The 26,953-nt window shown below is 37.3% G+C and overlaps 1 long non-coding RNA gene across 4 annotated transcripts in view; it reads right to left on the reverse strand.

Annotated features, from left to right (window-relative positions):
• LOC119262099 overlaps window positions 1–26,953 on the reverse strand; it is a 126,563-nt gene that overhangs the window by 60,351 nt on the left and 39,259 nt on the right. For 3 of the 4 annotated variants that reach the window (XR_005129424.1, XR_005129421.1, XR_005129422.1), the window contains exon 3: window positions 22,351–22,448. This is a non-coding gene — a long non-coding RNA (uncharacterized LOC119262099). Of the gene's footprint in view, window positions 1–11,861; window positions 11,909–22,350; window positions 22,449–26,953 lie in introns of those variants that run through there. The other variant, XR_005129423.1, reaches the window with a different exon arrangement.

Here is a 26,953-nt window from a genome sequence, read left to right on the forward strand (position 1 = left end):
AAAGTGCAAAACGCATTTCAAACAGGAAGCATCTGCCACTGGGACGCTGAATCACTCACAATGCTGACTGACAGACCTCACCTCTGCCACGAATGCACTCAGCCATCGTTAGCTGCATATTTATCTGCATATGCTTTTTAGTCAAAGCATGCTTCTGTTAACAAGATAGCTGTCATTCATGACTGACTCATCAAGGTAGCCAGCAATGCTAAGTGAACAGTGCTTGCTAGAACTTTGAAGGTGGGTAACTGAAAAATGTAAGAAAGGCCCTACCAGCTATGTTTCATGCAGAGACTTGATGACTTAATCAAAATCCCTCCTGTTTATAAATAAATAAATAAGTAAACAAACACTGCATATAAATGTGCATTATTATGTTGAAGTCCACTATTTTCCTACCACATAACTGAAAATATACACAAGTTATTGCACATTATTCTCCCAACACATTCTTTCAGTGCATCAAAAGTACTTTTAGGCATTTATGCCTCCCAAAGGTAAAAAAAAAATGTGGTCCAGCAACATATATATAGATTAAGTGTTGCTGAAGTTAAATAGAAAGGTGTGATCCCAGGAGACTACTAAACATCTAGCCTATACATTGAATCGATTCTTGCCGATACAAAAATGCACATTATATTCTTTTTAATCCGATTTTTTAAATGATCATTTCAAATGCCTCGTCATTGATCCCTGAAGGGCCTAAATATGGGCCTACACTTCAATTCTTAACTTTTGTAACTACATAAGTTATACGTTAGCTTTAAAGTAGCTACTGAATAATTCAGAGTAGTTAATGAATAATTTATTAATTAAGATTAATACCTAAATAAAAAGCATAGGGTCAATCAAGGAATTAGGTCTTGTGGGTTTGGTTACATTCTACTGCATGTCCCAGCATAACACCAAACCAGGAATCACAATGAAATACCAAAATAATATAGGGTTAAGGTTAGGATTAGTTTTAACTGCCTGTTGTGGGTCAGTATGGCATGCCACACCCCTCAAACTTTGCACATCTATGCCTTCTCAGACAGTTTAAGACACTCTAACAGTTTAAGGTTTGTAAACATAGTCTATGGTAGTTTCTCGACACATTACAATGGCCACTTCCGTTACTGCCACACTACATATTCAAATGGAAGATTCAAGCATGTCATAATTTTGATTAAAAGCAAGGCACTAAAAACCCAAGTATCACTGTTTTTTTATTAGATAGTAAATAGTGTAGTGAGTTACGTTTACAAAAGTTTTATATTCTCTATTGACAAAGTATTACTCCTTTTTTAATGTAAATAATTGAAAACAGACAACAACTCAAGGACAATAATTCTTTAAGGCACAACAAGACTGTAAATACAACAATAAGTTAATTTATTGTCAAAAAAGTTTAAAATCTGCACTTTCAACAAAATCTCTCCACTTCTTTCAAAGAGCTACAACTGAGAAATAGTAACAACATGCTTTTATCATCACTGGTAATAACTGTGACTTCTGAGAGCTAATTCTTATTGTTAGAAATGTTCGTGTGCATTTGAACAATATAAGCTTAGTCAGATCCGTCAGTACTTCATGATAATATTTCAGGTTCTCCACAGCAGCAGCATCATACAAACTATAATCTGATGCAACACTGTGTATTCTGTGGCCGGTTGCTCCTAGGAGCAAAAACAGCAGGGCAATTTAAGAGGGGCTTTCACTTGTGGGCTCATTAGCCATACAATCCATTCTAAGGTCAACAATCTTCCAGATCCTTTCCATCCAAGGTTACTTCAGTCACTAAACTCTCTTCAAACACAGTGTGTTCCACTCCCTCCCGCCATGTGGTCATGCTCTCGTCACCCTGAAGCAAAGTGCCCTGCTATGCTTCACTTGGCTAATCATGTTCTGTTCTGTGTAATTGGGGCCTAATGCAGAAAGAGGCCTGCTGCATGCACGATATAGTTGTTCTGTTAGCCTATGTATTTTTAATTGAAAATCTGTACCATGGTGTGTGGTGAATACAAATTCATTCAGTCTATGTTTCCTGTTTTTCCTTGTAACATACGCGCACACCACTGAACTGTGAAAAATCACCAAATCTCCAAAAATCCTATTTAGCGATTTAGAAAAGAGGACACTGTGTAGGCTGTAGGGTGAGAGAGAAAGGGAGAGAGGAAGAGAGAGAGAAACCTACCAACAACCACCTATTTTATATTCAATGGATATAATAACAATTTGCATCAATTTATTGGGACATTATTGCACCCAGGCCTGGATGTGTTAAAGAGAATAAATATATATATATATATATATATATATATATATATATATATATATATATATATGATTGACACAAAGATCAAGCAATATGCCTTTGGATGCCTGTCTGTGCAAAGTCCAAGCCCATGTGTCAAACACAAGTCAGGTGCGTGGCACAATCCTAGCCCACAAAATTATTTTAATTTCCTCTTAATTCCAGCCCAATTTTACCATGAGCTGCACTGCACAATAGCTCCCAGCATGCACTGCAATGTTATGTGTAATCCCATCCCTCTCCAACAATGATCTATGGGACAGCACCACAAAAACAAAACAAAACAAAGACAAAAAACGGCAAGTGTGTAGTTCAAGCAAATGGACAGTTTTAAAAAACCTACCATACATTTAAAGGGGTTTATCTGCAGCTAATTTAGTCTGTTTTACACAAAACAATGTATTTTGAATCGTTCATGTCACGACTGGCTCCTCCCAGTCCTGTCCATGTGCCTTTGTTTTGCTTTCTTCCAGGTCCTGCCCCTCTGTCTCTGGCTTGTCTTTGTTTGAAGTCTATGGTATTGTTCGGCTTTTGTTTTTCTGGCCTCCGTTGTTTATTGATCCTGCGTTCCTCCTTATGTCTGTCCCTCCTTTTCTCCATGTTGGCTCTGTTTTGACCCCGAGTTTGGATTAGCCCTTAATAAATCTCGCTTCTCTCAGCATCGCTCCCCAGCGTTACAGTTCAAGTGTTCATTTTCTGCCATTGTAGTTGTCATATTTTAAACAACGTTCAGCTGGGATCACGGCAAAATGTTATGTAAAAATGAAATGAACACAGCTGGCCCACGATTTTGTTGAGTTTTTTTAATATGGCCCTTTTGATGGTAGACACCCCGATTTAATGCATTTTATTATGGCAGTAGCAGCTAGGAATGCACCATACATTGGAAACATATTAAATACTATCAACAGCAGATTGCTGTTTAGATTTGGTTGGTGGGCACTGGCCCACAATTTCCATATTGCTGCATCCGTAGTGATGGAGCAGTGGAGAATTTCTGTTAAACATGCATTTGTGTTTGAAAATACAGGATATTTTACTACGACTTGAATTTGATGAAAATGTAGATTCAAAGGCATCAATAGCGCACTTTCATTTAATGTAAAGGTTATTCACTACATAACTCACAATGTCTTAATTTGAATATTAAAGCAAAACTAAAGTAATGCCTCTTGACTAAGGATTAACATTTATTACTTGTCATCGCTGTCTAATTGGACACACAGCATAGCATTAGCATGCCACTTACTAGCAATGCATTCCAATGAGCAAAAAGACAAATCACATGTGATCTTTGCCAGGTTTAAAAAAGCTCTCTGTAAACCAAGCACCACTCCCAGCCCAAAATGTCCAGAACACATTCTGTCCATTGATTAATTCCCAGCATCTGTGTCTCCATCGTTTTTGATGGACATCCAGCCTGAAAAGGCTCTGCTTTGTCTGCGATGTCATATTTATCATTGATTAGAACACAGACGGAGAACAAACACATCTATCTCAACGTGACAGGAATGATTGCTCCGTTTTATATCATTTCGTTTTTTTTCTTTTTTTACCTCTCCCCACCATAAACCTGCATCGGGTTTTTTTGTCATGGATGCATTGTGTTCCCATTACCGAAAGTACGCTTGCGTGTGTTCAGGTTACGTTTGGTCTTATGAATGCTTACTGATTCAGTACAGCTTTTGCTGATGGAATACCGAAAGACTCAGGCACAGATGTGGACAAAGGCACAATACTGTTGTCAGTTGTGGTTCTTAGCAATTGACAAAGGAACAGAGTGGTTGTTGAGACTAAAAGAGAGTCATAGCAATTACACTGCCACAATCAATTTATAATGTGAAGATTTACTTAAACACATGTTTACAACAGCATGATATCAGTGAATAATACAGCCACTGTCACAAATCAGATAATAACAGTTTGTGATGGTTTTCTTTTATTTATTTTCTTCTATAAAAGACAGCAACCAATATCCTGAATATGAATGTAACCACATCAAATGAAATGAAACCACATCAAATTATGTGAACATGTATCATAGTTTCAAATTAGCAATTTCTTGGCATTTTTTTTGCTTCAACATGGTAAATACTTATTTGAAGTTTGAACAACTCCTAAATGTTTCATAGGCAGCTTTTCTGTATTTCATTTGTACAGAATAATGCAATTCTTAAGCTAAAAATTGTAGTTTGCTGTTGAACTACTTGAACAACTGGATATCCACTGAACCAGATAATAATCCATAATATTAGTGCACATCACAATTCGCTACCATAAGCTACCAGCACCCATGTAGGCCAATCTACTTCAGCGGTGTGCAGCCCTGGAGATCTAACACCCTGGAGAGTTTCAACACACTTGAATATTCAGATGGTTTGAAGTGCAGAAATCAGCTTTAATTTACTGGTATTTACAGTTTTACTGAGTGATACGTATACAAATCCTAGCTTATTTTGTGTACAGGACCTCACTTGAGGGACGCAGGAGAACAAATTTGTGTAACAATAGAACTAACATGCTTGGTATTTATTTGCAAATCATTGTCAATTGATAGCAGCATGAACTGTGCAACTCACAGACAGTGCACATCTTCCCCGGTGATGCACCACAAGGCCTGTAAAGCCATTTTCATTTCCTGCTTGTTTCTGTGGCTTCAGGTCCTTTCTGTGGCTTCAGGTCCTTGTTTTATGTGGCTTATCCAGCTCCTCAGTTTTTTGAAGGGATTTGGTTGGATCTGAGCATTTAAGATCATTCATTCTGCTGTTGCTGTTTAGCAGTCACATCATCAGTAATGGCAAGTCAAGCTGGTTCCAGTGACAGCCATATATCTCCGTTCACAGATGAGGCGACATGCTTTGAACCATAATGTGGGTCCGTTTTTCTCCATTCCATTACTCTTACACATCTCACATGTGAACAAGACTTACTCTCAAAACTCTACAAGATTTTTATGTCTTTTTTAACAACCTGTAGATCACAGATTATGTTTCTTCTTAAGTATTCTTTTGCTCATTGTAGTCTTTGATACATCAGTGCCTACAGTGTTTTTGATCTGTTCAAAAGATTTCATTCAAGTTTGAAAGTATACTTCAGGCATCTAGTAGTCTACCAGTACTTTTCCTATTGCTAAGCTTAAGCTTTATTCCAATTTTACACCTCAATAATGAACCAAACAGAAGACTGCAATTGAGCTGACTGATTTATTCAGACATTTTTGCCTCCTGACAGCCTGATTTAATGATATCAGCATCTTTGGTCCTAACAAGAGAACTAACAACCAATTAGTCTATCCATACCCCGGCCACCAATGTGTTCTTTCATTGCTATAAATGCGAAGCTGGACAGGTTTTACAGAATGCCGTCAACCTAATAAGAAATTGTGTTCAATTGAGTTTTGACAAAAACTCTTAAGCTCTACAATCATCATTGAGTTCAATGAGTTACTGACATACAGTAAAGCTTATTCAACCTATTACTAGCTGGTAAAGAATGCATTTGTGGAAGGATCATTTTAAAATTCTCTCTATTTTACATTTCTAAAACATTTTCTAGAGTCAACTGTCAATTATTTTTAGTACCCAAAAACAGGACTGTATGAAAAGGGCGGCAAGCCTAACACAGTTGTCCCAAAATGAACACTGTTGTCATTTAAATTTGCTATGCTGACAAACTGAGCAAAAGCAACAAAAACTGTGGCACTATCTGAATACTTACAAACTGCACTGTAAAAAAAGGCACCAAGTAATTATCAGAGGAGAAAGGTTTGACCTGAAGCACCACGTGTATGTGCTCATCTCATACCCACACCCGTAGCCTGTGCTCTAAATATAGCTCTAAACACAGAACAAGACCTGCATACAAAGTTTGAGTGTCTGCAAGCTGTCTTGTGGGCCTCAGGTTAACAGCCTTTATCCAGCTTATAAAACTATGCCTCACAGACCTTGTACTTTTTGACCTCAGAAAACCTAGGGGGTACGTTAGAGCTAATTTGGTGCCAATTTGAATTAAATGGTTCACTTTGTAATTAAATCTCTGGCCTCAACTCAAGTCTCCCATTTGTTCAGCTAATCAGGCCGAAAGATACTGCCGTATTAAAGGCAAGGCTGAATTATTTAGTACAGCAATTTAAGTCAGTACCTCTATAAACCTGAGACAGGTTTATAAGTATTTAATGTGTTTCAATAAATTTCCATTTCTCAGTCTATAAATGCGCCCAAAACGCATATGCAGGTAAGGTACACTTGGCAAGAAAATAGTCTATTACCTGCAGTTATTACACCATCACATTTAGGTAAGTCAATGCACTGTGGTAGTGGAAGGTGCTGGATATCATTAATGGTATAAATATATACTAATATATATAATATATATATTATAATATATAACACGGTGGCGTGGTGGGTAGCGCTGTCGCCTCACAGCGAGGAGGGCATGGGTTCGATTCCCCGGGCTGGTGACCGGGGTCCTCTCTGTGTGGAGTTTGCATGTTCTCCCTGTGTCTGCGTGGGTTTCCTCCAGGTTCTCTGGTTTCCTCCCACAGTCCAAAGACATGCAGTCAGGCCAACTGGACATGCTAAATTGACCCTAGGTGTGAGTGACTGTCTGTCTGCCCTGTGATGGACTGGTGACCTGTCCAGGGTATATCCTGCCTTCTGCCCAAAGACTGCTGGGATAGGCTCCAGCACCCCTCCCGCGACCCTGACGGAGAAGCGGCTTAGAAAATGGATGGATGGAAATTATACCCAACACCCTGTTGACTATGGTAATCACAGTAACACTCAACCTTGAGTGGTTTATTGCTGTTAAAAACAAATATTTTCTTCAGATGCCGTTTTCAAATCAAAACATCCACACTTCCACACTTAAAGAATTTACATTTACACACTGCATCCACGGTATACTACTCATAGGGCTGGAAAATATAACAATACATTATGGTTATTATAATACATTGTGACACAATACACTTGAGTATACCATGGGTATTGTCAGTACTCCAGCTGTATGTATCATTGAAAAAAATACAAAAATTACAACTGACTACAAAACAGGCACCAAATAATTATCAGAAGAGAAAGGCTTAACCTGACGCACCACTGTATATGTGCTCATCTACTACCCACACCTGTAGCCTGTGTTCTAAATATAGCTCTAAACACACAAGACCTGCATACAAAGTTTGCGTGTTTGCAAGCTGCCTTGTGGGCACAATACACTTTTCTGAGTATACCATGGGTATTGTCAGTACTCCAGCTCTGTGTCATTGAAAAAAATACAAAAATTACAAGTGGTATATAATAACTGCATAAACTTCAACATAAGTAGCTAAATGGAACCCACATCCATTCGAACATATTACACTATTATTTTAAATACACTTGATTTTTTTTCCCTCCTGTACCTTCCTAAATTGTTTATTTTTGCTGAATTTAAACAATCACTGTAGTCATTCTTCATAGTTCTATTTTGCTGGGGCATTCTATCTGTTTCAACTTGTTTAAACTTCAGAAAAAAACATTACAAATGATAAATTCTAAGAACTCCAAGTACTATCATGTGTTGTGTTATACAACATTCGCCAAACAAAATCAGCTGTAAAATGCTTTACTGACTGGCTGGAACAAAACAAGGAGCTTGACGATAAATCACAGCTGTGATGTTATTTCATGATAACGCACTCACTCTCGTGTTCTATTGCTTAAATATATAACCCATCTTTAGCTACTGGTATATTACTTTCCCTTCATAGGAGTTCATCTGCTGGGCTACTGTGATTTTTAGACTAACTACTGTATCTAAAAACTAAAAAAATTCACACAAAAGCACTGCAGATATAATGTATATTAGTGATTTCATTAAATTCAAACACTCTACCATAAAAGATAATACAACCTTGTTCAGGTATGGCGGGTACATACGAATAGTATATATATAAAAATTAAATGAGCATGTGCCTGATTCAATGCCAAGCCAAACAAGCACTACTAGTATGTATCATAGTAGTATACACTAGTATGATTTACTCCATGGTCTCAAAAAAAAGACTCAGATTTCCTTTTTCCCTACTGAAATGTATTTCCACTTTATCTGACGCAAAGTAAAAACTGTTTAAAGAGATGATGATCCACTATGAATGAAAGCACTAACTCAAAGCAAGTGCTAAAGGTAAAACGTGATAGACTATTATACATGACCGGTCAAGTAAAATAAGCAGATTCCAGAGGAACTGCAATGTAGGATCTGCATTTCAATCTAGACAACTTGCCAATATGTATGTAACTGATAAAATAAATGGCCCACTGTGAGGACTCAATGAGACAAATGGTAAATTGTTTAGATCCCAAGGCAAACCATGTGAGTGATTATAATGACATTTTGTTTGTAAGGGGCAATATTGATTGCTGAGTAAATCAATCAAATAAATCATAATATTTTATTACCATGTCAAAAAGACTTCAGCAGGAACACCAATGGAACATGCAAGGCTGTACATTACAAAACTGACTAATAAGTGTAAAAGAAAAACATTTAAAACATTATTCATAACCTTGCAGTAAAATGTATCTGATTAACTGAGTAAATCTGAAAAAAACTAAAACTGAGTCTTAGCACATGTAACTTGCTTTTCCTTGTACTTCCACATTTCTGTCTTTACTGTGCCGAACAAAAGACACTGTAACAGCTTAAAAAATTCCTTGTCATAAGTTTACATTACAAATTTCTTATACTGAGTTTTAGTTATAGCATGCCAGGATGTGCTAACACATGCAAAGTCCTTTCTGATAAGCAAATAATTGTACATAAAATAGTGTGAGCAGCAAAGACGTTTCAACGCATGATGGCAAAAAAACATTCAAACTTGAAAGTGTGTTTTGGAAGCATAAACATGCATTAGCATCATCAGTGGCAAGGAGTTGACCTGATCAACTTCATCACTAATCCTGGGCCAGCATTGCCAGTCATTGCCCAAATCTGAACTGACAGATCAAAATTAGCACAGCAGAGAACAGGCACTGAGTCCCTGGACATGAGTTATGAAGCCACCCAAACCGACCAAGCTTACGTTATGGGCAGACCTCATAAAAGCAGCTTATGCTTGCTCTTTTCAGGCCACTTCAGACAAAAACAAGAAAAAGAGAAAGAAGTCAGTATAATCATTGCTGTTTGTCCGGAGGTTCACTCTTGGGTACTGAGTGGCTTCCAACAGAGTTTGGTGCACGTCTGTGGGTTTCTGAGAGGAGGTCCAGTCGTCATGGTTACAGCTGATGGAGGGAGCGGATTAAGGCTTCTGGTGGGCTGGGATTTGAGAAACAGCTCCTCATGGTGGCTCTGGTATGTAGGAGGGATCCAGAACACTGGGCCGAGAAGCAGGGAGCAACCCACAGTCTCATAAGGAAATCCAAATACCGCTGGGGCCGACGTCAAACTTGCGGTGCCAGACATGGAGACGACACTACAGGACGATCACAAGTAGCCAAGCCTATACCAAAATGACGCCAAGACTCCACTGAGGACGTCAGAGCAAAGAGATGTGAACTGACCTCTGAATGGTATAAAAATATTATCTTCCAGCCAAGAAGTTGTCTGAAACACTTCTGTTTTTGCTTGTAAAAGCACAATACAACATTCAAATATATGCAGATAAACAGCAAGCCTTTAATGCTTAACAGCTATTACTACAATCTTAAAAAAAAAAAGCTACTGAAATAAACATACAAATACCAGGAGTGGGGTTCAAACGCTTGAGAAAAAGGAAATATACGTATCAGACTTCACCGAGTTAAAAAAGGCTTTATTGCGATATTGCCATGTACACAAAATCTGTTGATGTGTTTTGGTGTGAGCATTGTATGAATTGCGCTGTGATACTCGGGGGTCCTGTGTTGACTGGCTAATTCACTCTCCATAGTGCTACTGGAAGTTTCAATGGCACCAAAATATGCAAGCAGTTCTTCTTCTGTAAATGCTATTTTCTATTTTGGTAATGGAATCTCCCACAAAATAACAGAGATCTCACAAACCTCCTCCAGTGTCTTCAGTTTGAGAAATAATAAGTAACAATTCACTCTTTCCACCAGTATTTGGGAAAACTGGATTTTTAGACCTACAAATATTCTGTGGCATACTGAAGTTTTTCAGAGGTGTCAGTTAAAGTTGCTAGGTCATAAAGAACCAACTTGGCTAACCAATTTGCTACAGCGCCACCCTGAGGGAGACAAGTGCTGCAGCTTTAGATAGTTAAGAATATTAAAGACAGAAGCTCACTAACTAACTTTTAGGGGGTCAAGAGGTTAATTACGCTGTCCAGGAACCCCCACCCCACCCCCCAACCTTCCTCATCTTGGGTGTGAGCCTTCATCAAGGACAGTAACCAGGCAGAGTATTTCTGGCTTTTAATCTACTCTTCACTTGATGATTTTCCAATGCTGTTGTTGCATTTATTTTAATATGTACAGAATATGAGTTAACCAAGCTGAACATTCATAGATTTTGTTCTGTTTTTTGTTCGTTTTGAGCGAGCAAACATGAACAATGCATTTTCAAAACTAGTATTAACACAGTAAAACAAGAATTTCTTTTTTTTAATTTACTGACATGCTGTAAGTTGGTTAGAAGAATATAGGTGTGCCTCCTTTTCTCCTTGATGCAACCATTACATGGATTTGCTCAATTCCACTCCCTAATTAAACTTGTAAACTTTAAAATGTAAACGTATTGATTAACTGAAGAAAGCATGATGCTACGAAGAGAGGTTTGAAATTGGTGAAGCCAATATAAACGCATAAAATCTTACTAATAAAGCATACTGCCAAGGTAACATTAAATGTAACTTTTTCAAGTTGACCCTAAATTTTACAGATAAATATATTAAGGCATGTCTCTATGTCTGCTGTACATTAACCGTTTTTCTTCGCTACAGTTAGTGCCATTGAAACAAAATCTCCCTGTCAGACTGTCTCACTTAGTTCTAAGTGTAAGCATTTACCCAGGATTAGCCTATTCAATCAAATAGGAAAAAAAAATATTTGTTATTAATTAAAGCTGTAACTATTTGATTAATCAACAAACCAACCGTAATCCCGTCTTCACTTCCGCTCCCTTTGATGCCACCATTATTCAAAGTTCTATCTGTGCTACAATCAATCTATTCCTTTACTGTGCAATGACAAAACAGAGCCCAGTTGCTTTTTAGATTTCTTTTCTTGGTTACCTATTGGTTGTGTTTCTTGTTTGTTTCTTTAATCTCCCTGTATTTGTCTTAAATTAACATGCCTGTTAGTCATACAGAGCCTACTCATGTATCTGTCTAACTGTCTGTCTATCTGTCATGTTACAGAAAGAGTACTGATTTATGCAGCCTCTCTAATCAAGGCATGCTTTTAGATGCATTCAAAATTTCTCAGCTGCATGAGCAAGTGAGAGTTCATTCTTCAGCTTTAATCAGCTTTTGTCAGGTGGATGCATAAATTAAGGTGATAAGATGGCCAGACTTTTCTCTTCACCCCCCCGCCCCAGACTCCTGCTGGAGCTTTACTTACTGCACTTCCAATGAAAAGTGTTCTGGCTCTTCATCTAGTTTTCCTCTGTCTGTTGCACATCCATCCACATCTTAAAGAAATGCATTATTCCTTGTTATCAACAAGCCACACTTATGCACACATTCAATTTCAAACTTGCTGACATCAGGCCCACAAGAAGCAAAATAGTGGAGGGCTTGCACACAAACTATGCCTTGGACGGGGCAGTTTTGCCACCTTTTTTTCAAGCCCCATTAAATGTTGTGCTTTTGTACTGCACATAGGTGGAAGGTATAATGCTCAACTGATGCAGCAGTCAAGGGACACTACAAGAGCAAAAAGGTATACTGCTGTACAGCAGCATTCATTAGTCTACCTAAACTAGCCCACCAGAAACTAGTTGTAGTGCTCCTTTTAAAGCAGAGTTAGCACTAAGAACAGAACAGCTTCTATTCAGTACTTATATAGTAAGTAATATAAAAGTTGTTTTTTTGTTAAATTCACTGAAACATCATTCATTTATATTATATTCTTTTAAACCTTTGTTGTTGTGATTAAATGTTACTGACGATCTGACTGAGGAAAACTACCACCTCAAAAACACTGAGAAAAAAAATTAAATCAACTACAAACATGGCTTAAGCATCATGTATTTCCAAAAATTATTTCGACAGATTAATTAGATATGTTTCTATACTCTTGGTGCATAGCAGGGTTACTCTCAAATGTAGTAATACAGGCTTAAATAAACTACTGTACATTCACCTCTTGCCAACCTCTTGCTAACCACTCACACATTTTCTCTTGACTGACCTTCACGTCACATGGCTCTGTTCTAGTTCAGACAAAATGTACTAAATCCGCTTTCCTTTGCCCTCCCAATTCCCTACATTGTAGGCACACTACAGGGTGGAACCTTAAGCCTTAGGCAAGCATAGAAAGTGTAATTTACTTTGGAAGTGTGCCTCAGTAAGGACAAACTACAGTGTACATAGCCTATAGTGTATATCCTGAGGGCAACATTTAATTGTGCCATTAGACAGTTCATTAATTAATTCACTCATTCATTTATTCAATGAAAATGTTAACATGTATTTATCAGTTGTGCTGGGCGATGCATCATATTCACATAATATGCACAAGGAGTAAGAAAAAAATGAGAAAAAAAAAGTTGGGCAGGTTGGTTTGATTTTCAGCTAAAGCACACGTTAAAAAATAATATGACAACAATTTTTATTCAACAGATCACAAATGCAGCAGTAAATTCAATTGAAATGGTCACGATTGGCTCCTCCCACTTCATATACTTTTTGCTTTGGTCTTCTATGTGCGTTTGTTTTGGTTCATGCCCCTTGTTTTTTGACTCCGCCCCTGATTGTTTTCACCAGTCCCTCGTTTCCCAGGTGTCTTATTTAAGCCCTGTGTACCACCTCCTCACTCCATGTTACAAAAATGGACTAATTACCTCCTCTTTGCGGTGAAACATACCTCGTCAGTGGTCAGTGTTCTGGAAATGTTGATGATAGCCACAACATGCTCAGAAAAGCATACTGTGACGTATGACATGCAATAATAATAATAAATGCTGTCATAGTGTCCAACTCTAATCTCTGATTTGTTTCTCTTCAAGTTACTCTTCTGCTTTGCTTTCTTTGCACTGACAATTTTATGGAGAACTGATATTTCTGTAGAGAGCTTACATAAAAAACAAAAAATATAAAGTATAAATGAAGCAATAAGTTTTTTTTTTTCCCTTTTTCATTTTCAATTCACTTTTTTAAACTCTTTTTTGAGATTATGGTATGGCCTCTTTTCAAACAGTCTGTTTCAGGCCACCTCTTATAGCTCAGCTCCAGATTTACTAACAATCCTGACAGATTCTAGTAAAGCAGGCCGAAGCATGCGGCCATGTTTGAGTAGCTTAGTGGACTCCTGGTTAGGGTCTCTGTTCTGAGGCCATTGCTCATAATGACAGATTGCACAGCGGTTTGACATGTTATTACATGTAATAAGTTAAAGTGGCAGGTCTCATGATATAATGTGGGAACTAGTTCATCACTTAGATCTCCTTACATGTTAAGGGATGAAAAATGGTTTAAAAAAACTTGAATCCCTAACATGTTACACAGAAACCGTAAGACATTCAGGTAATCAGCATTTAGGTGATCAATCATTTCTTAGTCACACTGGAGGCACTTGGAAATTGAATCAGCTGCATGTAATAATAATATAATGGATGAATGGATATAACAAGAAATGATGGATGAAAATGTATCTTGTTACAAACTATGCTCTTACAAACAAAAGTTCAGTCAAAAATAACTTAAGAAATTGTTATTATTCATTACAGAGATATTTCTGATAAGAAACACTGTAAAATAAACCACTTACATAAAGCATGAAAACCCAAATAAAAATAAGTGCTAAAACCAGCCTTTAAAAAATTATTTAAAAAGATACAGAGAAAATGGGACTCCTAACAACTATGCAAGACCTGGTAGACCACCAAAACTGTCACCATAACAATCCTTAAAACTTTCATCTTTGAGAGACAGAAGACAATCAAGTTCCACTTTTGCTGCAAACCTGAAAAAAATCTGCGATAGTTACTGTACATCCTTTTACTGTAAGGTCAGAAAAAAATGGCAAGAGCTGCTGAGAAAAGGATATAGAAACAACAAAAAAAGAAAATTTGCAGATCAAACAAAGAATCTGCTGGTGTTCTCAGACCAACGGACTGACCACCCAAATTGAGTCCAGACCTCAAATCACTGAAAGCATTTAAATATACTTAATCCAAACATAGTAAGAGTCCTGCAGTTATCTGATTATTCAAATGGTCATGTAAACAACATACTCTGATTTCTTAGATTGGAGTAAAGTCTAGAAATCTGATTCATAAATCTGATAAAGAGTACTGAGGCCAGTACTCACCTGGCTAGACCCAAAAATGAGTGTTTCCTGGCGCTCGATTGAGCAAAATGCTGTACATCCTTGGAAACTGGAGGATATTCTCTCTGCGAACGTTAGTAATAAACAATGCCAGCTACGGTTTGGGCCAATTATCTCATATCTCATTCAGATATGGCGGGACATGGAAAAGCTAGCTAAAATATCTTGTAAGTGGCATGAAGATTCTCCAATTTTTAATAACGGAGGCCTGTTAATTGGAGGAAGGCCTATTACCGCATGTCTTTGGGGCGATAGGGGTATTTCTCATCTGGGAAACATTTTTGATGATAACGGCTTAGGGTCGTTTAAGGATATTCAGTCTAGTTTCAATTTACCCACGTCTTCCTTTTTTTTTTATTTACAGCTGAGGTCTGTCCTTAGAGCAAATGGTACATCATTGCAGCATCCTATCTACCTCTCACCTCATACACACTCTGGAAACAGGACTGCTCTGATTTAGATGATGACTTTGATTGGGCGGTGATCTGGTCTAATATTCTAGAGGCTTCCCGGAACCCTGATCACCAGTTAATTCATTGGAACTATACACACAGAACCTACCTCACTCCTCGCAAACTTTCCTTTATGAATATTCTTAATAACCCTACATGTACACTGTGTTCTACAAAGGCTTGCGGTACTTTTCTTCACATGTATTGGGAATGCCCTCCTGTAACATCATTTTGGGAAGGTTGCTTCTAGGATTTCAAATCTTGTTTTGTTGGAGATACCCGCCATCATACCTACTCTACTGTTTAATGACTTTTCGGGACTCTCTATATCCAAAGGTGAAAAACGTATTATTCTGGCTGGACTCACTGCAGCAAAGAAAATGATCGCAGTTCGTTGGAAACCTCCTCGTTCTCTCTCAATTACAGCCTGGATTTTTTCTTTCTTGGACATAATGTACATGGAACTCTCCACTGCCCAAGTTAGTGGTGCTAATGAAGCTAATGTTAATATTTGTTATGATGCAATTGAAATCCTGAAAAATATGTTGTAAACCCCCCCCCCTTTTTTCTCTTACTCTTACTCGGTTTTCTTTCAGATTTCTCTGTCTGTGCATGAGGGAAAACAGACCACAGTACCAGAAATAAGCAAACAGCCTTTAACACAGCTTCCGCAAGATGGCAACAAAAAGTTTTTGTGGCAACGCTGAAACGAACTACATACATGAAAAAACAAAAAATCCTATTTTCAGGTAAAGTGAGTAAAAAAAACGGTACCATCATGAAGTTTGAGTTTTAAATCACAATTATGTCACATCTTCTCCTGTGAGATTATTGGCTGGCTGCAAAGCAGAAATCCAATTATTGACTGACTCAGACCAAGAGATTTCTCATTATCTGATTACCCAAGTGCATGTAAACATGTTGATAGGATTTCTGACAAAATCTGATTTTCTGCAGTTAACGAATTATTAAGTGCATGCAATTGTGCTTGTGATTGCAATAACACTGTTTAAAGCAGCACTTTGTAGATGATTAAACTCTTAACAGAATATTAATAACACATCAACAACATAGCAGCAAAGTTGCATTAGTGAAGCATCAAAGATGTACAGTTGATACATTACTTACAGAATGGACACAGCTTGTTTAGGATGTTGAGATGGTCTATTTTAGACCTGTTACATGTCCAGTGACATCTCAGGTTTAAATTCTACACATATGAATTTGGACCCTCTCCAGAAAAGAATGAAAGCTGTAATAAAGGTAAAATTAGACACACCAAATAAAAACATTTTTGTTAGTTATATTTATTTGCTGAGGCTTCTTGTAATTTTTCTGTTGAATATATGTTTTCAGCATTTTTCATGATGCTGAAAAATGAATAACTGTACTTAATGGCTGTTTTGACAGGAATTTAAATACATGAATGGCGTTGTCAGACTTATCTCCAAAGTGGTAACTTTACAGGAGAATAACATTCATAATTCTCCACACAATGGCAGCTGCTATTTGACACTGTGTGGAAATGTATAAATACATATAGGCATAGGCATATATTGGCATATTTCTAATTGGATTTTAGGTTACTTTGTGCTTGCTAGGCTATTATTCACTTGGCTAAAATATTATGGCTTCCCTGCACTTCCTCTAATTCAGATGTCAATAGCATTCATTAATGTCACATTCAGACACTTATGGTATACACTAATGAGTCTCTGGGACACAAAAAGGTTAAAAATGGGAAAAAATTATCAACTTTTAAATATTTTGAGTTTGCAAAACAAAAATATAAGTCTCAGCTGAATTATATTTTTGTCTTGTCAATTAAAAATTCTGCATTTTCAAAGCCTGAAAAAATTTCCAAAATCCTAAAAATTCTCTGTATGCACTGTTTTGGTGATTTGAATGTGCTTCTAATGATCTATACTTTGTGAAGCAAATCTATGAACATTTAAAGAAGCCACAAGCAGTGAAGCAACACATGGGTAGCTACCAGGTTCAGCGACAACATAAATAAAATCCACGACTACTTTTTCTGGATTATTTTATAAGCATAAATGCAGGACAATGTCCAATCATCAGTACAAATGCTATTGGTTTATGCAGCAGTACAGCAATCTAATACACAAGAGCGAGTCCACCTGTGTGGTTTAAAAGAAACAAAATTACGGTGCTGGAGTGTCATAGTGAAAGTCCAGACTTCAATCCCATATAGATGCAGGACATTAGACAACAGGTCATGCACTGCAATGAGGCTGAATTAAAGTAATTCTGCAAAATTCTTCCACACCACGTAAAAGACTGCTCACCAGTTACAGGAAGTGTTTGGTCACAATTACTGCTGCTAAATGTGGCACAACCAATTATATTTAGGGAGCAATTGTTGCAAAACATTTTCCTTCAGTACAGGAAATGATCAATTAATGACTGTGTTTTGTGTTTCCTTTTGTTTTTTTTTAAGGATCCAAAGGCATTCAATGTGATAAATATGCAAAAATAGAGGAAATAAGATGGGGGGGGAAATCCTTAATCATGGCACTGCATATTGAGGAAAGGAATGTCTATTCCAAATTGGAACTCCACTGCCTGTTTGCTAAGTCTTTGACAAGTGAAGTAAGGCGGACACAGTAATAGACCAAATACAGCATTCACAGCAGAGCTAACCCATTAAAAATTCAAATTACAGCCTCCTGAGAAACAAAAAACACTGTACTAACCCTGGTTTGCTTGCACTAGATTATCAATGGCAAAATATGATAAATACATTTTGGCAAGACAAAAGCTAGACAAATAAAAAGCTGGCAACCTTGCGTCCTCACTATTTAAGTGGTTTGTTGAAATTTCACAGTGTAGTAAAAAGATATGACTAAAACCTTAATAGTAGCCATGTTGAAAGCCACTGTAAGACAGTCGATATACACACATGACCACAGACATCAACTTAAGTCTGTATTAAGCAAGACATTAAAAATCACTGTGCTGTTCATGGAATAATTTTGCCAGTCATGGTCTATAAGCCATATAGTCATAAACTACACTGTGTGGTAAAATAAACAAGAACCAACCATTTCTATTTCATTAAAGCAGTAATCCAACACTGCATGTTTTCAGTGGACAAGGGAGATGAAGGAACCTCTTCGTGAAAACTAGCAAAATGTGTAAGCTTGTGTATAATGTAAGGGATGGACCTTAAAGCACCCTCTTTAGTTAGTCATCTATTGTGCACACTCTTACAACTAAAAGCCAAGGAATTCGGTAAAAGACTGAATTTACGTGAGAATTGCTCTCCTCTGTGAAAATTCGATTTTATAAGTTAGGTAACGCACACCCAGCTTAAGAAGGTTTTAGGTGCTCTATTTTGTGGTAAAATCACTGCAATGCTTATTGCATCAGTTCACTGTTCTGACCTACGCCTTTGGTTAAATTACTTAGTCATCATTTCAATACAATTCAAGTATTTTGTCAGCACCAATAATACAATTCAAACAAATGAAAAGAAAAAGAGCTGTTTCACTTGGCCTTGCGAATACCTAACTGAGCTTTATATGAGCAAGCTTAGTGCATCCATCTGACAGCAACAAAAGAGAAAGTACAGCTGGCGGAACACACAGGTGGACAACTGTAATTCAAGTCAGATAGATTAGCTAGCCTGAGACGATTATTTAAATCTTCCTGTTGAGATCACTGCAAGCTGGTCTCCATCATAAAGCACTATCCAAAAGCGCTAATCAGAAAAACAATAGCTCCACCGACGGCTGCATGCCATCCATCAGCAGCTGGTCTGACTTGGCTCATGGGCTCAGAGCCAGTACTGCCTTATGTTTGCTTTGGGCTTAAAGGTTGCAGCTTCCTCCTTAACCTGGGGTCTTCAGGCAGAGGTCCAAACACTGGGATGTTTATTATCTTGGCTCAATGCTGTCTATGGAAGGACTAGGGAAGTAGGCTGTGCTCTGGTGACATTTTAAGTACTTTCCCACAGCTGGAGGGGGGCCTTCATGACCTTATTGAGTCTTGCCCACTCTTCTTAATTATTTAGCGGCTTCAACAGACCTTCTATAACACCTCATGAACACATACACAGACAGAAGCACACAGAGGTGCATGCTTATGGGCATGCACAGACAGTCTTCTGGGCAATCTCTCCAATCACCTCATATTGAGCCAGCCATCTTCATCTCTTCATAAAAGAGGTATCTGTTTGACTCATCATGCCATTTTCCCCGGCAGTTCCCCGTCTTGCTCGGAAACCAAATTTTACAGACTCACAAAAAATGTAATAACACTGGGTGGCTTTTTGAGGGGGAACACAGTCCACATAAGCTGAGTTGTAAGAAAGCTAAATGTACGCTTATGCACATACTGAAAAGTTCCCTAAATGTTCCTGACTTGGACTTTTAGTTAAAAGAAAAACCTTAAATTGTAAGGCAACAGTGACAAAATTTGGTCCTGGTGATCTAATGGCACAGAGAAATCTAATATTGAAATGCTTCTAAAGACCTTTATGATGGGATCAGATGCATTCAGAAAAGAATTTAAAGACCCTCTACATAATGTAAAGGTTCCATACCAATTATAGGACCTTCCTATAACCATACATCAAAGTCAAGAACCATTTAAAAACCTGACCCCGACAACCCTTTCACATTATGTTGAAGGTTCCTTAATTAGTGTTCTGTGTTAGGGTTTTCTATCACTATATAAAAAAGTCTTCCCTTACGGTTGAATGCACTGTCATTTTTTTTTTTTTTTTGAGCACGAGTTAATTTAGAGCACAATTCAAGTGGGTAAATCCTCAATCTAATTTAATCATCGCAATGATAGAATGTGCCTGATGTTTGATTTCTATTCTTATTCAAGCATCTTCCCACATAAAAATGTAGTCTGTGAGACAAACTAAACAAAAATTAATGAATTTTGAGCTTTGTTAGGTCACTTTACACACCAAATGTAAGAATAGCACCCAACAACCTTTTGAACACAGTACTCACCAAATCTTTGGTGTACCTTCACTTGCTTTACATTATATGAAGATTCTTTTAAAACCTACTCCCAACATCTGACTTACAAAAAAGGTTTCTTTAAAGAAATATCAGTGAAATGGTTCTTTCTTCTTCTATGGCAAGTGCTTTTGGACACCTATATTTTTAAGAGTGCAACCACGTGTACCGTACTCTACAAGTGTGACCGTGTTCAGAGTCTGTTTTGCAACTCACCCCTCAACACTAGCGGAAGCGCTTCCTACATCCCTTTCTCATGATGAAACCAATTACTTTGTGTTTTTATTCTGAATTGGGTGCAAATTAAATCACAAAAGATCTGTTCAAGCTGCTTTGTGGTTTCTAATAACTCTTTATTTGAAGTCTGCCAAGACCAGGACATGTTTTATCTACTCCAAATATATTTACTACTAATGTGGTACAATGATATGGCAACGCTCGTCTTTATCTAGGTCTTAAAGACATCCAGCTGAGTGTTTATTTAACTAAATAGATGCTCTTGCCAATCTGAAAAAAAATTACAGAATATTTGATATCTATCCATGAAAAATGAAAAAGCTATGCGCATGAGTCATGACATGAGTCATGACATGAGTCATGAAATAAAAATAACACCTTAGAGTCACACCTGATGCAAAAAGCAGAACAGGAATTAGCTGTGACCAATTTGTTAGGGGTTAACATAAGTCATCTCTTTTCTTACAGGTAACTGCCAAGCTCATGCAACATTATACAGATAAATAGTGTCTATGAGAGAACCGCTGGGAGCATGCTTGAATGCTAGAGGCTCTGGATAGCGTTTGAAACGTGTGACAGACCCAGAAGACGCTAAAGCTTGGTGTCTGTGCAGAAGGAACATTGTGATCCCTGTCCTTGGCCAGAGAGATGGGTGCTGAAAGAGAGGCTCTAGGCAGCTCACAGTACACCTCAGAGCATGAAAGCTATTTTTAGTCCAGTTTGCTGTTTGGACGCTCTGAGACTATAACCATAGGGAACGCAGGAAAAAATCTGTCCCCAGATCAGTTCTTCTCTGGCAATACAGGCTAAAGAAATCCAACTAAAAGGTTCTGCTTAATCGCCCCACAGGCATGCATGATGGTACTCTTGTATCTTTTGTGGGGGATTCAGGGTATTTCTTTTATTGCAGCTAAATTAGACCTTGTTGAAGTAACGATTTTCATTCTAAAATGAAATATGTAATAAATGAAATTATGTAATAAACTCTGTGTATGCTTGTGGAGGTATCATACTGGCTTTCTGTGGATTGTGTTTTGTATTCTTTTATAAGCTAAACTAGGCCAATTACATGGCCCAGTTATGACATAGTCTTAAAGGATCAAGCAGAACTGCACCCAAAGGCTGAACTGGAAGTCAGTGGATTTATGAGATGGACTAAGAGGATGGCTATGTCCCACAAACATCTGAACTTCTTAAAGTAAAACCTGATGTCTCATTCAGACAGGTCTAGGGCTTCATCCAGCCAGCAAAGAGCATTAGTACTCAGTAACACAGAATTTTCTGAGAAGCATAAATGACAAATTTGAGTGGACAGAGAGAAGCACTCTCTTCCACTGACTTGCTTAGGCATGGAGGCACTAGTCTCACCAGTCTTGCATTATCATAAGAATTCTGTATAGCATTAATACAAAGTTGGAACCTGATCTTTATCTCCAGAACTACACAACACAAGAAGATGAGGCTTCCTGAAGTTTGAATACAGCACAGATACTTTGCTTTGCTGGGAAAAAAGCTCAGAAAATCTCACACCTATCCATTCACAGATGGAAAAAATATGATAATATGATAATGTCACAAAAACCAACACCAGCTCAGCTTATTATTCACATTGAAGATATAAGGAAGCCAATCAGAACAGAGGTAATCTACACATTTTATTTTTAAATGCATCCTGTTTAATCCTTAAGTATAAAGAGAGGCTGCTAATTTAAAAATTATTTCTGACTGTTTTCATCACCTAAACTGACAAAAACATTATAGGACCTCATGAGAAAATGTAAAAAAAAATAAAAATAAAAATACTGGACACGGTGCCAAAACAGAGATTTGTTACACATACCCAAATATTTGGACTACTAGTCTTATGTACACCAGAAAACGTCTGCTAGACTTACCGAGATTGTTTCCAGCTCAGGAAAGAAGATGCTTGCTCCTAGGATCTCAATCAAATTGTGCAGGTGGTGCAAGGTATTTGGAGATTCCTGGCTCAATCCTGAAGAAAAAAGGAACAAACTGAGAGGATGTTTCACACACTTAAAATATACTTAAAAATAACGGTTCCTTAATCGTTCTGGGTTTAGAAGCATGGATTTAGGAAAAAGTATTTGGTATAAAATCTTTACATTATGTAAAAGTACTTTAAACAGGTTCTTCATACATTCGCACATCTTGTTTACAAAAGTAGTTTTTCTATGGCACCACGGCCAAGAATCTTTGTGGCACCTTTATTTTAAAGAGCGTACAGTGCAACAACATTTAGCATTAGTAAAATGTTAAATATTCAGTGAGGGGGGTGGGGGGGCTAGAAGTAAACAAATAAATAACGCCAGCTCTTGTTAGAGAAAGCCAACATTACAACAATAGGGCTTTGGAATTGTTACAAATTACAGAGCTGTAATCAAAGTCAACGCTCAGTCTTTTTTTCTTACAGTAACTTCAGCTTCCTGTGAAACTGAGGCACTTTCGGTAAACATCAATCTGTAAACAGTCCAGGAGCCTTCATAGCGTGAGTCATTATAGTCTGCCATGGTCAGCGGAGAAATACTTCAACACGACAATTATGCTCGAACGTCTCCTTATGCAAGAGGGAATCAGATGCTGTACCGTAGCCAGGCTTCTCGTCTTCTGCACAAAAATCCCGATGATTTATGCTAGGCTGGGAAAGGACGATTCACAGAGGCCATAAAACATGTGGACTGACAGCCTCTGAGCTGTGAGCAGCAAGTCCAGTGGTGGAACAGAGGGCTTCTGAGTAAGATGAAAGAAGTGAGGACACATCTCACTTCATGATTCATCCATTCACACACAGAGCAAGCTGCTATGTGTCTGATCTAGCCATCAAAACCAAACCTTAGTATTATTTTGTTCCATGCAAGTCCAACACATGACTAAAAATGACTGGGTCCAGACATAATGTACACTAAATCAATGACGCAACATGTCACATGTTGGAGAAAGGTGCAATTTTAATTGTGAGGGCTTTTAAGGCCCGAAATTGAATTTTTATTAGTGTTACGTAATGACGGAAATGGCTCAGTGCCTCTGACAACAGTAGAGTACTTTGCTATTATTATGCCCCTCTGCAATCACTGCACTTTCAAATTCTGTACTGCACAGGGCATTTCTCTGAGTATAGTGCAGCTGTAACACAGACAAATATTTAATAATATATGTAGGCACCACTATGGGGTTATATAAGCCCTGAAATACATTTTTTTAACATGGATGAACAATGTAAATTGGACAAACTGTTCGCTTTGGCTATTGAAAAAGTAAAACACTGCACAAAAACTGCTGCCAATTCAGCTAGCTACCATTTACCAAAGTTATCAGTGTGGGAATGGGTTTATACAGTTCTGATGAAAGCTTGATAAAAGGTTGAGAAAGCTTTGGCAAAAACATTGAACAAAACTGATGACCACTACATTTATTCCTTTTACAAAACAAATGATTTATTTCAGTTTCAGACTCCTTCAGCCCTCTTTGTTTAGTATTTAGGCAACATATTGTATTTAACTTGGATATGGTCACTGAAATCTGAGACATGAATATCTAAAAGTATCATCATTGTAATGTTAGAAGCTGACAGGGTCAAGATTTTTAAGGCAAAAGGGAAACTGAGTTAAAGAGAAAACAAGGCCTTTTCTGAACTGTGGTATTATGAAGACACTAAACCAACACAAAAGTAACATAAAAATGACTGTACATTAACCTAATGAGCCAATAAATTAAACTGTAATGAGGTAATCTGATACAGCATGATCCAGCGATGCTCAATGTTAATGCATTTCTCAAGATGATAAATCAAGGTTGCTGAATTTTAATTCACTGCTTTAAAATATTAATTCCTTAAATTACCTTTTTACACATTAAACTAAACCTTTATTACATATTTTTATAATCTAAGAGCAAATCAGCCGGTGTGCAGTACTGTCCATGTAGTTAAAGAATTACAAACTATAGGATGTAATGAGCCTGGGATTCCAGTAGGTTAATACTTTGAGGGTTATACTTTAGACTCGACATACTAAATGTGTAAAAGGCATGGGTGCACTAGTGCCTTACTGTCTTTAGGGTGAAAAAATAACAAACACTAGATTGTGGAGATGAGTAAGAGGAGTAAACACTTACTTTTTTAAACAGTATTTTAAAAAATGAGATTTTTGAGACTCACTACAAGGAATCTAACAAGCTGTGAAACAGCACAAGTAGCTGAGCACTAAATGGCAGGCTTACAAGTAATAGAAGCAGCTCACAAAAAATGTGAACGTGTCAAGGGAGACAGTCTCTGAAATGATGACGGCATATTTCAAATAAGGAAAAAATGCCTCAGGCAGGAGGTACAACAGTTGAAAGTTAAAGCTCACTGACAGCGATATGCAGACACTCACACAGGCAAGTTGCTAAAAATAATGCCTGGCCTAAAAAATAACCACAGAACTTAAGTTAGGCCTCCCTGAACCAGAACTGTGCAACAACTTCACAATTCTGATATTTATGACAGCTGCAACTGAAAACAGCTTGCAACCAAAAGCAACAGACACAAGTACCAAAACGTACACCAGAGCAGTGGAAGTATATATATATATATATATATATATATATATATATATATATATATATATATATATATATATATATAAAACCTTTTGTATATTTATGAGCATTTCTTCTAAAGCAGCCTCCCAATCTCACTGGTTCCCCTTGTACTCTTCAACACTGGGTCTGTTTTTCATGAGAAGTCGAATTTTCCATTAATATTGTGCTCAAAAGTAAAATATTCCAAGAACACTTGCACATAAAAATGCAAAAATGGTCCTTTACAGCAATGCCACAAACTTTGGTTCCTTAGGGGAATAAAAATGGTTCTCTACTCAAACACTGCTCATCTCTCCATTACTTATCCATCCATGTTGCATTTATTCAGCCTGTTCCCTCTAGCTACCAACAGCAAGTTTGTGGTACAAATCACTGATGAATGTGGCATCTAATATGTACCACAATAAGTGAAAAACACTAAAGCTAGTAAAAAGAACTTAATATTCTAAATGGCTTAATAGTCTCATGTTTAATGTACTTTTGATGTGGCTAAATTTCATTACTGTCTCAAATGGTTTTAAACTGTCTCACTAATGTATAAACAAATACAACACAGACAAGACATTACTGTCATGTATGTGTAGAGAGAAGATGAAAAAGACTTGATCTTGTTTTTGATGGCAACTACTGAGCATTATTTCTATTGTCTTTACGTGTATGGCTTGTGCTTTTGTTCCTTTCGACTCTGGTTTTGGATTTGCCCCTTTGATTTGACTGCCCTGGATCTTCTCTATCTGTGTTTTGACCCTCTTGCCTGTTTACTGATGACGACAGTGGATTTACCCTTTGTTTGCTTAGGATATTTGCTATCTGTGTTTTGACCTTTTTGCCTACGATTTTTGATCCTGACTTCCACATTAAATCTGGTTTGTCTTTCATTGTCCACAAGCATCTGAATTCTGTGAAACCGTTACAATTACAAAAATGATACTATAGTGCAAACAATTAAGAAATACATATTTTTGCCACTGTTCATTTTTTTTTACAAAGGTAGACAATTGGGAGCAATTAATGCAATCACACAATTTAGTACAACGATTTCATTTTTTTAATAATTTACAGAATACAGTTGAATGTTTTACTACCTATGTGACGGTATGTTTATGAGGCCTGCAACTGATCTATATATCCTCCAATCAAAAATGTGTTATTTTACTGTAACTGTCACAAGGCTGGAAAAGCTTTGAGCAATATTGGCAAAAATCCCACTGAACATACTGAATTTAGGTTTGGGTTTAGTGTTGCTACATAAAACTGAGCGTTCCTTTGCTGTGCTACTGAGCAAGTGTCCATCCATTAATAACAGTTTCGCACTGATTTTTTCCTAGTTTCTCAGTGCATTTCTGAACCACATTCATTACTTTATTTTTGTTTTACTTTCTAGTTTCAACTCTGAACTTCTCATCTGTTGCTGCCTGCATGTGTATTGACACCTGTCTTTGATGACCGCAAGTGTTCAACTGCCCCAAAATGCACATGCACATGTATTCTGTCTTGACATCATACATAAAACTAAATGTATGTTGCTGTAACAATAATAAACGGAAACTAAAATTTGCCAACATGCTTATTTTAGCTCATCACAAAACTGCATTTAGTAAATCCTTATAGTGATCACTTAAAAATTATAATTAAATTAATTACACACTTTAAATTTAAGTATTCTGACAAAAACTGCGATGTGTGCAGTAATTTATCTTTTCTTTGCCAAATGTTTTTTTTGCCAATGTTCTGTAAGGCTTCTCCAACACGGCAACATTTACCATGAAAGAAATTGTGGGCAGAGCATGAATTAGCCATTAACTACATGTTAACCCTACTAGTAACAAACCTACTGGTAGTTTAATGCCTGTATGTCTTATAAAGATGCTGTGCGACATGAAGGTCATTGTGTGGTGC

Source organism: Pygocentrus nattereri, chromosome 22 (genome assembly GCF_015220715.1).
Source record: "Pygocentrus nattereri isolate fPygNat1 chromosome 22, fPygNat1.pri, whole genome shotgun sequence".
In the NCBI taxonomy this organism is placed as follows: Eukaryota; Metazoa; Chordata; class Actinopteri; order Characiformes; family Serrasalmidae; genus Pygocentrus; species Pygocentrus nattereri.